Consider the following 12,099-nt stretch of genomic DNA (forward strand, 5'->3'; position numbering starts at 1 on the left):
ACACCCCGACTCACGTTCCCGTGAAAGACACATGCAAGAATCTTCCCGGCAGCTCTGTCATATCCCAAACTAGGAACATTCCAGATGCCTCTGTGGAGGAGGCGGACTTTAAGAAATGCCTTGACCTCTAGGGCTGCATCTGAAGAGTGAGGAAGGTGGGGGAGTGGCCGTCAGAACAAGAGTAAAACGCCACTGGAAGGCTTCGGTGACCCAGGAAGCTCAGAGTAAGAGGGGCCTGCAGGGGCGACACTCCGGGATTTGGGGCCCTGATGGCTACTCCTGGGCTCCGTTCCTTCCAGCTCCCGACCCTCCTCCTCCACTTCCTCCTCCTCTGTGTCTGTGTGTGTATGTGTTGTGTGTGTGTGTGGGGGGGGGGGGTTGTTTCATTTTGTTCTTCTACAAACAAAAGATCTGTTCCTACCTGGACTTTTCCTTTCCGCTTTCTTCTACATGCAGATCAGAATACTGAGGCTCTGACTTTATACTTTGTTTCCCAAATCAACCATAAAGCCCAGGCAAGTGTTCGTGGCCCCTGAATGTGCAGGAGAAGGTAGGAAGGGGGGGCCGGGACCAGAGAACTCTCCCCTGGAGTCTTTAAGTTGTGAGATGGAGATACTGAACACGATGAGTGTGGGCCGGAAACTGTGCTGTTCGACTTGGGAGTTTTTCTCTAACTGATCTGATTTTCATCTTTTTAGTTTTAAATCCCACTTGTTTACATTCTGTGTTGTTTGACTCATTTCTAGCCATCTTTGGACCAAAACAGACAAATAGTGAAATGAAACCAAAACTTGCAAACGTGATACCATGACATGAGCAATGGATAAAGTGTATCAGACCTTGATGTGCCAGAGAAAATACCTACGCTCAACTTCTTTGTATACCATTTTACCAGTATATTTTATGGTAATACCATGGTAAGAGTAATTCCACAGGGATTCACATTCCAACCAGAAGACCACTGACTCTCCTGGTCATTTACTTAGTTTACGTATTCTGACCACAGTCGCCACGGATCTGCATTAGTAGTTTTGCTCTGAAATCCTTCTATGACTGCTTCTGGCCCCCAAAGCTCTTATGTGTCCTCTTCCCTAACTCCCCTCTTTGAGACACTGAGACTCTTTCAAGCTGAGACTCTAACTTCCTGAGTAAGTTCAATACAACCAGTTTACCAGAATCAACAGGCTTCGTCCCTGATGGTTTTTGTATGCGGCTCCACATGGATTTTGTTCTTACTCACAAACTAGAAGTATCCACTTCTGCCCAGAGCCGCACAGGCCCCGCTGGGTGACAGTCACAGCGAGGAAATGGCAGCGTTTGCACAGCTCCTGCCATGAGGAACGAAAACTGGGATCTCCTTCTGCTACTACTGGCTCATGTTGGAAGTGAGGCTGCTGGTATTGACCAGGCCTCACAATATTCCAGATCAGAACGATATTCCCCATACAGACACCTCATGAGGAAAAGCATATTCCTGCCTTCTCAAAAGAGATTTCAGATGAAAGTGCTGTGGATGATTGTCAAAAGGCTCTTCCTATGGTGCTTGCAGATCCAAGACTTACAGAATTAAGGGGGCTAAGAACACAAGAGTTACAACTGAGTCTGGCCCTGACCAAGAGCCTAATTTAGAGTTAAGGACAGATATCCACCCCCACCCACTTGTTTCTGCTTGGAGCACCGGCCCCCCATGGTATTTGTAATCAGTATTCAGAGTGACCTATTCTGGACTTGAATATGCTGACTGCACCCTGTGAAGGAACCTATTGAGGAACTTCTTCTATTGTGATTATGGGAGCAAAGGTGTTTCCTGAAAGACCAGTTTTTCCTTTTTTTTTTTTAATCTTTTTTTATTTATTTCTAGGAGAGAGACAGAGAGAGAGACAGCGTGAGCAGGGCAGGGTCAGAGAGAGAGGGAGTCACAGACTGAAACAGGCTCCAGGCTCTGAGCTGGCAGTCAGCACAGAGCCCGACGCGGGGCTCGAATCCACGAACCGCGAGATCATGACCTAAGCGAAAGTCGGATGCTTAACCAACTAAGCCACCCAGGCGCCCCAAGACCAGTTTTTCTTAATACTTCTCCTTAAACAAGCTATTGACCCCTGTTCACAAAGAAGTAACTTCACCCTTTTCATGCTAAAAACATTGTCTTGTGTGCTAAAGATGCCTTCCTTCCCCATAGGCTAAGCATTTAAATCACCTACCTCAATCACTATTGATAAAGGTTATGCAGGAGTCTTCTACAAATCAGTGTTCCGGGAAATTCTTACATATCATATCAAAGAAGTTTGTCATCAGAAAGCATGGTCTAAGGCAAATGCCACTTCTGTGCTGTCCCCCAAACACTTAATTATAAAATAAATTTGAGCCCCAGTCAGAGCGAGATGCCTGCCTGGTGATCAGAAAGAATCTCGGGGCTCTCTCTCGCGCGCGCGGACACCATCCATCCTTCAGGGATCCCTGGACCCGGCCAGAGCCGGCCTCCGACACACTTCCTATGGTTTAACAAACTTCCCCCACTCTTGGACTCTGGAGTTTTCAGACTGAGGTTTAATGGGTGTAGTTTATAAACTAATCATTCATATGAAGCTACAATAATAATCAGTTACTAACACTCAAAAACGGGTAAAACCTCATTGCTGTTGAATGATACCCCCTAAACTTGAGCTAACAAAACACTTCATACACAGTGGGTAACAACCTCATACTCCTGACCAACCACTTAGATTTATCTCTGGAGGCAAAAATCTGAATAAGAGAGTCGAGCAGCGACAATTAACTTCCAAGCATAGACCAGTAGCAGCGGAAGCACCCTGAGTGCCCCCCACACCTGCGCCAGCTTTGGGCTCCCTGGGTATAGACACGAACCTAGACAGAGTTCAAGCTCAGCCATGCCACTTACTAGCTGGGTGACCTTGGCCAAATTATTTTACTCCTATGCGTGTCTGTTTTCAGGTTTGTAAAGTAAGGATAATAATAGTATTCACTTCATATGAATGTTGTAAGGATCATACAAGCTAACACACATAAAGCACTTGGAAATTTGTATGTAATGAATGCTTGATAAATACGAATGGATATTAAAGTCATTCCTGTGTATAAACTTCACCAGGATTGAGTTGCTAACCACTGCTTCTCTGTGATATTTGCCAAAAGTGACTTCACAACCGCATGTAAGAAAGTCCTTGCTCTAGATACCATTTTCCTGTGCGGTGTTGGGCAACTCAATCTTGGGTTTCTTTACCTGTAAAATGAGACTTACGTTACCTACGTGATAGGGCTGTAGGATTAAATGACGTAACGCAGGTAATCCCAAATTCAGTGCTTGGGACACAGTAAGGATTCAAAAAAATGGTAGCTGTTAAAGTGAATACTGCCTTATAAACCCTGAGTTCCCCAGAACAGACGGTAGCACGGAAAGCACCTCATCTCCAGAAGATGGGAGTCTGGCTTCGATCCCGAGCAATCCAAGTTGGCCCTGAGCCCTAACTGAGGAAAAGAAATAGCCTTCCTCAACTCAAGAGGTCCACACCCTAACAGATTCGCTCATCCATTTGCGACTGATGTGAATGTTTCAGACACAGTGGTGTTTGGACTCGGAGGAAGAGGTTATTTAATCCAGAGAAACAGGTAACAGGTAAGGCAGGGTGAGCCCGGAAGACGACCCGAACTCAGTAGTTCGCATTGGACAGGAGCGATGCCAAAGGCAAAACCGTAGCCGGCAGGATTCGAACCTGCGCGGGGAGACCCCAATGGATTTCAAGTCCATCGCCTTAACCACTCGGCCACGACTACCTGCCGGCAGGCGCCTCTTGCCAGTGATTTTGAAGGTCGGCCACCTCGCAGCACCGGGCCGCCCTGCACCCGCACGCGCGGGGACTCCGGGAAGCGACGCGGGGAGGGAGGCTCGGGGTGCGGGTGTCGGGTCAGCGTCCACGCGAGGCCTCGCGGCCTTGGGCGCAGGGGTCACCCAGGAGCCAAGGGAACCGAACGGCGCAGGTGGAATTCAGGGAAGGCTGTCAGTGCCCAGAGCCCGCTCCTCCGTCACCGCCGGCCGCGCGTCCGCGGGGGGCACTCTGGAGCGGGCGGTGGGCCCGGCGGCCTCAGACCGCAGGTGCCAGTGGCCCGGGAGCGCGCCGGGAGGCCCGGAGCTCCTGGCGTCTGCGGCCAGCGCTCGTCGCCAGAGCCTCGGGAGCTTCCAGGGCCTTCGCCTGCTTTGCTCCTTCCTGCTTTAAAAGAACTGGTGGCAACCGACCGGAGCAGGAGGGGGGAGGGGCAGGGGGGAGGGGCGGGGAGGGGGCCGGTGCGGAAGACCACCCTGGGGGGTGGGAGGGGTCCCTGCACCTCGCCTGCCGCGGGAGGGAGGCCCGCGACACCGCCACCCCCCACCCCAGGCCAGGAGGACAGGGAGAAGCGGGTCGGACGGCGAGGACCCTGCGCACCTCCCCTAACACACAGCGGGGTGTGTGTGTGTGTGTGTGTGTGTGTGCGGCCGCGTCTGGCTCAACTGATCCGATTGTCCCCGCGCGCAGAGACTTGATCCAGCGGCACGCGGTGGAACCAGGTCCTTCTTTCAGTGGAGAATTTAGGGCCCACAGGGGCGAGAACGGGGATCGAAGGGCTTTGTCACAGCTCCGTCCCAGCACATTCACCAGGCTTGCGGATACAGTCGGGGACCCTCCCGCCTCTGTTCTCATGTAGGGCGCGCGGAGGGACGGATGCTCCCGCCGTGGACCCAGGAGGGTCCGCTGCAATCCTGCCCTCCACCCCCCCCCGCCCCCCGCCCCCTGTGAGTGTGACTATTAGAAGAGTCTTTGCTGATGCAATCAAGTTGAAATGAGGTCATTGTGGATGAGGTGGGGCCCTGAATCTAATCATCGTGCCTTTCATAGTGTGTTTATAAGGAGAAGGGGATTTGGAGACACACAAGGACAAGGGCCATGTAAGAGGGAGGCAGAAGTGGGAACAGAGAGGCTGCAAACCCAGGAAGCCGGAGAGAGCGGCCCGCAGGGCCCAGGTTGAGCCGGGAAACCGCGTCTCCTCAGTCCCCCCGGAAACACCAACCTGCAGACGCCCGTGCATCTGGGTGTCTGGACCCTGGAACTATGAGAAGATACATTTCCGTTGCGTGAAGCCCCCACTTCACGGTACTTTGTTAGGGCGGGTCCCAGGTGCCAAGCGCCCTTCCCGTGTGCGTGGGACACATCCTTGCTGGGGCTGCGCTGGCACATCCCACCGAGCAAGCCCGCGCAAATGGCTACTTCCTTCCATGGCGAACTTATTTTGGAGCAAACTCTTCTAGGGAAATAACCGAACTAAAGGAAATTATTTATGTGCAAAGACATTTATGATACGTTTAGTTATAACAACGTAATTAAAACATTTCCAAAAATGGGAGGGGATGATGATATAACTTCAGTGTTATGTGTGTGTGTGTATATATAAGAATATTACAAAGCTATTGATACCAATATTTTGGGAGAAGTTGTGTTAGCTCAGGAAAGAAGCACATGATGAAATGTCAAATGAAAAGAGCAGATTTTAAAAATACATAATGCATGACTTTGGTTATGTAGAATTTTGCTTTATAAATATTTGGAGGTTGGGAGAAAATACACCAAAGTGTTGCTAGTGTGGTTGCTGGGTTTGAGGGTTGTGGGTTATGCTCTTTCCTCGTTTTTCTTTTTTATGATTTGAAGCACACATCATTACTCAGGTTTTTAAAAAGAGGCAGCAGAAATAGTGATCTTATTGCTGGAGCAAGAAAGATGTATTCTCTAGATATAAGTATTACCCAGTAGCCAAACATTGGCTCAAGTGGCCATTGTCCAAAGGGACAACTTGTCAACCATGGCAGTGACACCTCGTTTTACTGGGAAGGAGATAAACACAGACATTAAGTGTCTGGTCCAAGGTCAGAGAGCTAGCAACTGAATGGTTGCAGCTAGGAAATCTGAGTTCAGTTTAGGGAGGATTTAGTGCAGAAAAATGCCATGTTCATTTTGGGTTTTGTTGGTTTTTTTAAAATAGGCTTTGTCAATCCATTTGACTTTTAAAACCCAATATTGAGCAAATAATAAGAAGAAGAATAATTAGAGAAATAAGAGATTTGAGATTGAAGTCCAAAACTAGCTACAAAGGTGAGGCTTGTGGCCGGCAGAGACTGCCACACGGATGCACAGATTCTGAGAATTAGTCCTCAACAAACGAACGTATAGATTGCACTTTTTTGAGGAGTGTTCTTTTCTTACTGGAACAACCCAGAATCAGCACCGAACAAAACCATTAAAATGCTCTGGAACAGTTAGCTCCATGTTTGCAAAGTGTTTGCAGACAAGGTCTTCCGCTCTTGGCCTTGTTTAGTTAGGAAAAGACTTTTATTATTAATAAAAATAGACTAGATTTTCAAAAATGCAGCTGGGGGGGGCATGTGTCCAGGGGGGCAGGGGCAGCTTCCACAGATGCTCGGCTCTGGGCTCTGAGCTGGGCATCTCATCGCCCCATTGCCCCGTGGATTTCACGCAGAGTAGGAAGTGATCCCCGTCAGCCCGGAGCCAGAATCATCCAAGTAGTCATCATGGGGATGAAACTTGAACTTGGCATGGTAAAAAGGATTAGAGACACAAATCTCCTGCGTGAGGGTGCAGGCAGGAAACCGGCCCTGAACGAACTGCTAGGAAGATACGTGAGAACACTCAGACACCCCAGATGCCACAATTTTTACTCATCTATGCATAATCACAATGAAACAACTTGGAAAATACTGCCAATTGGGGACTAACGTGTGTGTTTAACTCTCTGTTTCTCTTCGTGAACACGCATGTATAGAGGTGGATGCAAGCTACATGCACACAGCAGTGATTCCTCATGCGGAGAATATGATGGGACCCCACACAGGTCCGGAAGTAGGTGCAGCGGGGACAGCGCCCCAGATGCCCGTTCAGCCCCATCCCAATCAACAGGTTACAGAATGCGTTTTGGGTTAAGATGATCATCCTACTCTGTGTAGTTTTCTGTCCCTTCTGATACATCCCACTTGTTTAGTATCCGGTCCTTTTATGTCCCCCTTTCATATCTTGTCTGCTTTTGTGTTGATTGGGTAGTTGTTATTCTAATATTTCCTCTCTATCAACATACAAGTTGCATATTCCTTTAATTTTCTTTTAATGGTGAGCCTACAGGTCACCACATATAGTCCTGACCTAACAGTTCTTATGTTACCATTTTTCCAGATAATGCAAAGGACTTAATATTAGAAAATTTTAATTCTATTCATCCCTTTCTTGATTTAAATGCCATTTTTGCATGCATTTAAATTCTACATTCATTTTTTCCTTTAGAAGACATTCATCAATATTCACTTCAATTTGATGATAATGTGCCATTTTTATTCATATTTTCTGCATCTTCCTCTGGGATCCTTTCTACTTTATCTCTTAATCTTCAGGAAGCAGCAAGGCCTTCTGCTGGAATATGGTTTATGAGATAATTATGACTGGGAGGTAACAGCGCCTCTGTGAGTGGACAGGAAAAAGCCCAAGGAACCTAGGTATATTTATTTTTTATTTCAAGAAAATGTTTATTTTTCAAAGAGAGAGTGGATGAGGGGGACAGAGAGAAAGACAGAGAATCCGAAGCAGGCTCCATACTGTCAGCACAAAGTCCAATGTGGAGCTTGAACCCATGAACCCATGAACCATGAGATTATGACCTGAGACCAAGTTGGATGCTCAACCAACTGAACCACCCAGGTGCCCTGGAAACTAGGTTTAAATGACACAGGATTTTGAGAACTCACTGAGAGTCAAGAGAGAAAAAGCTGTCTGGCACCTGCCTTCCATTTACATGCCAACTTCGCCACCAATCCCGGGAGAAGGTCAGAATGTAAGGGGTCTTCTCAGAGAGAGTGCAGTAGAGGTCCGATTGCCCCGCCAGAAGTGAGCCTGCCCCTCCCCGCCCCCATCCCATAGGCCCTACTTACATCCGAGTCACGTCTCCCCAGACCAGACCACATGCTCGGGAATCTGCACTCCAACAGCCCTCTAAGAACCAGTCCCACTAGTATTTCAGCTTCAGTCATGGATGCAACCTTGACCTAATTCACAAGACAAAGATTAACGAGAAATTCAGCCACAATTAAAAGGTGGTTTTCCTTCAGCAGTGTGATGCTTCATTTCTATTTAGAGAATTTGTTTTTATTTAGTTACTCATCAGGTTAGGTGATATAGGAGAATCTGCAAATGCAGAAGATGCAGAGCCAGGGTCCATGAACGCCCTGCAATAGTTTGCAAAATGATACGTGCATGTATCTAAGGGCGTCTTTGCGGGAAAGGGGTTTCACAGATTTTATTTAATATGATCTGGAATCATGGGGCAAAAGAAATATATGATAAATCTTTGCTCTAATGAGTTCTTTATCTTGGGAAAGAGGAGAATAATTTTTCAGTGGCATTTTATTGGGAGGGGGATAAAGATTCCTGTGAATGAGCATGAACATTTCAAACAATTCCCACCGACCGGTTCCAGCCACTTCTCTGATATGGAACTGACCTCAGTCTTGCAGGGAACTTGGCCTTGCGACGGTTGTAAAAGCCCCGCTGGAGACTCCCTGATGCTCACAGTTCAAAGCAGGCCCTTGAGTGCTGAACAAACGTCTCAGTCCACCATCAAGCCATCAAAAGCGCCTCTTACACTTTCATCATAGATTGTTGCCCAGACAACCAGCCTCTCTCCCCCATTTATTTATTTATTCAGTAAAATGTTTTTATATCTGCAAGGAATCATGGATATTTATTTTATATTTTGGGTTAAGATCTAACAGTATTTATTTATCGTTGCTCACATGGTTCTGGTTTTGACCATCGGAGGCCTCCATTCTAACATTTATCATCATCATCATCATCATCATCATCATCATCGGTCAGAGGGCCCAGAACCTGGTACAAGCCCTAGTCCTTAGAGATACTCATTATGAATTTGTTGCGTGGACCTGAAGTTCAGTTGTGTTGGACGTGCTCACGAGTCTGGTGTCTGCTGTTCCTGAGGCTTCTGGAAAACACTTTACCCGGCGTGGCAGAGGAGTTTCAGTCTGTCTGTCTGCCGGCGGGTGGGACGGTCAGGGGGCCTCAGGGCCTGAAGGACACGCGCTGTGGCTCCGGAGCCGCCGTCTCGCGAGGTCGGATTTCGCCCACGGGCGGCGCCTCTTCCGGGATCACTTCCTTCCGCTTCCGACGTCTGTGCCTCAGACGCCACGGCGGCTGCAGGGGCGCCTCCCCGGGGCTTGGGGGGGGGGGTCGCACCCTGACACCTGCGATTACTTACTCTCGGTAAAGACGATTCGCTTCCATCCTCAGCCTTCGGCTTGACAGCCTGGGATCGCTTACTGTCCCCCGCTGTCCCCACCCTCGCTGGCGTGTCCCCTCCGCGACGCCAGGGACTCTTACTGCGGAGAAGTTCGGGAAAGGTTCGCCCTACGAGCGACTCAAGCTTCCGCAGACCAAGCCCGGCTGCGAAGGCGGTCGAGGTTTTTCTGCGTTTACCGTCCAGTGTCCGCGGGGCGGAGCTTCCCGGGGGCAGAAGGGGTCGCCCCCCCATCCCATCTCCCCCCCCTCCCCCTCCCCCGGGCCAGGCGCAAAGGCCCGGACGGGCTGGCGCGACGCATAAATCACGTCCTCCAATTTACCCGTCACGAAAGGACCCCGAGCTGGCGGCCGAGGACGCGAGACGCGCACGCGCCAGGCCCCCCGCGGTGGGTGCAGGGGCGCCGCGGGCGGGGGGCCCGGCCGCCGGGAGGTGGAGCCCCTGCCGCCCGCAGGGGGAGCCGCTGCACCGCGTCTGCGCAGCCGGGCGGGGGCGGCCGGGCCTGGATGCGGCGGGAGGGGCGCAGGGGTGCGAGCGGCAGGAACGGCAGAGGGAGCAAAACGCAGGACGTGTCTCATCGTCCCTAGAAACCGGTTTGCTTTTGGATTTTGCACGAAGAGCCCTGTGCGCACGAGAAAAGACCCGTGTGTCACGGGGGCAGGTTGATACCTGCGTAAGGCGCGGACGTCAGCTTTTCCTGGGACCCGGAGCGCAGGTGCGGGGATGCGTCCTGTCTGGAAGGAGAGCTGTCAGCGCCAGTGGCCGTGGGGTTCCATGGTGTAATGGTTAGCACTCTGGACTCTGAATCCAGCGATCCGAGTTCAAATCTCGGTGGAACCTGAGTGTTTTTTACCTTTTTTTTTTTTTTAGTTTTCTTTTTAGGAATGATTGTCAGGGAGCCCCCGGTTCACAGGAAACCCAGAGTGTGATGTAGAAGGGAAGCGACACAGACTGTGTGGACCCCACTGACTCCTTGCCGTTGTGTTCAGGGTAGAGAACCATCTCCCTCTTTCTCCCCCATTTTCCTCTCCCACCTAACAGTCTGCGACACTCATAACTCTGAGTTGAGTTGAACTTTCCTGATTTATTGCTTTGTAAAATGTAGTGAGCTCACTCGGTGCAGGAGCAAAACGATGAAACAGAATTGAGGGAGAAAAAAGATTCTCTTGGATACTTTTCTGCCCAGAGAGAATGAGACTTCATAATGTCTAGTAGGCAGGCACAATCACTAGTATTTAGAGGCGTTTCGTTTTCCACGGAGAAATGAAGATTTGTGAAAATCTATTCATACTTTAAATAAAGAATTTCTTGAACCGTCTCAGGTATTTGAACACCCCTGGGTGCCCATGTAACCCTGAAGCACTGAGAACATAGCAAATGAAGGCCCAGATACATTTCCTAAGTGTTTCCACAGTGTTCCTTTGGTCATTCCTATGACATCGATCCACCGCACAGAACTGCTGTCTATGATGAATATGTTCCGCACAAATCATTGAGCTTTCACACTGTAGCCTAGGCTATCTCTGTGATCATTTTGTTTTCATAAAACTGAATGTTCGGATTGCAAGTTAGTTCATTTTCTGGTGAATGTCTGCAGATGCCACAACTTCAGGCAAGACAAGGAAGTTACTGACATCCTCAAGAAGTAACACCAAAGTGCTTTCCTTAGTTTTATTTCATCTATTGTATTCCTAAACATTGTATTTTTTTCTCATTTAATATTTGCTAGGGGGTAGAAGATTTTCATATGCCCTTTTAAGAAGTTTATTTATTTTGAGAGAGAGAGAGAGCAAGAGAGAGAGTGTGAGCTGGGGAGGGGCAAGACACAGAATCTGAAGCAGGCTCCAGGCTCTGAGCTGTCAGCACAGAGCCCAACTCCAGGCTCCAACCAACGAACCACAAAATCATGACCTGAGCCAAAGCTTAACCAACTGAGCCACCCAGGTGCCCCCATAGCATTATATTTTAATGCAGCATATGACAAGTGAATGAATATACTGGTGTATTATAATTATGCTGTAATTATTTTAATAGTCAAGAGTTAGAATATTGATATTTTTGTGCTTCACCGTCATTTGCTGAATTTGCTTCACTGTACTGGACAGTTGAGCCCCCCAAAAATGCCCTCTCATAACTTAGATGGACCCCATTTGTGTTTAACCATTTCTCCTTTTCTTCATAGACTATTATACTTGAATAAGTGAAGACTTACCATACTTTTAGAGTTTTCCTTCCTTACGAAAGTTGAATACAGCAAAGTAAACATTCTACTTTTAAATTATCATGAACAGATGGAAAGAATTCTCAAGAACTTTTTCTTTAAATACTCAAAGCCAAAATAGAATGTCATTTTTGAAAACCATTTTTAAATGTTCTAGAAATGAAGAATTAAGATAGAATTCTATTAAGATAGAATCTTTATTACTCTTCATTTTATTTTAATGTAGATATTTATAAACAGTTTTGGGGAATAAAAGTATGAGATGTTCTGTTTTAGTATTTTTTATCTATTTATTTTCAGAAGGAGAGTGAGCATGAGTAGGGGAGAGGGGAAGAGGGAGGGTGGGAGACAGAATCTCAAGCAGGTGCCATGCCCAGCACAGAGCCCAAAGTGGTGCTCAGTCTCACAACTGTGAGATCATGACCTGAGCCCAAATCAAGAGTCAGATGCTTAACTGACTGAGCCCCGGGAACCTTGTGAGATGTTCTTACTGCTAGCTGTCTAGCTAAAGAACTCTCAAT

General features: G+C 48.3%; 2 non-coding genes across 2 annotated transcripts; one reads left to right on the top strand and one right to left on the bottom strand.

The window, feature by feature from the left end:
- Positions 1-3,710: 3,710 nt before the first annotated feature.
- On the bottom strand, positions 3,711-3,792 carry TRNAS-UGA. The gene has a single exon. It is a non-coding gene; the product is annotated as a tRNA-Ser (tRNA).
- A 6,333-nt stretch (positions 3,793-10,125) lies between these two features.
- Positions 10,126-10,197, top strand: TRNAQ-CUG. The gene has a single exon. It is a non-coding gene; the product is annotated as a tRNA-Gln (tRNA).
- Positions 10,198-12,099: the final 1,902 nt, after the last annotated feature.

This window comes from Hyaena hyaena, unplaced genomic scaffold (genome assembly GCF_003009895.1).
Source record: "Hyaena hyaena isolate Hyena2069 unplaced genomic scaffold, ASM300989v1 scaffold_1367, whole genome shotgun sequence".
Taxonomy (NCBI): domain Eukaryota; kingdom Metazoa; phylum Chordata; class Mammalia; order Carnivora; family Hyaenidae; genus Hyaena; species Hyaena hyaena.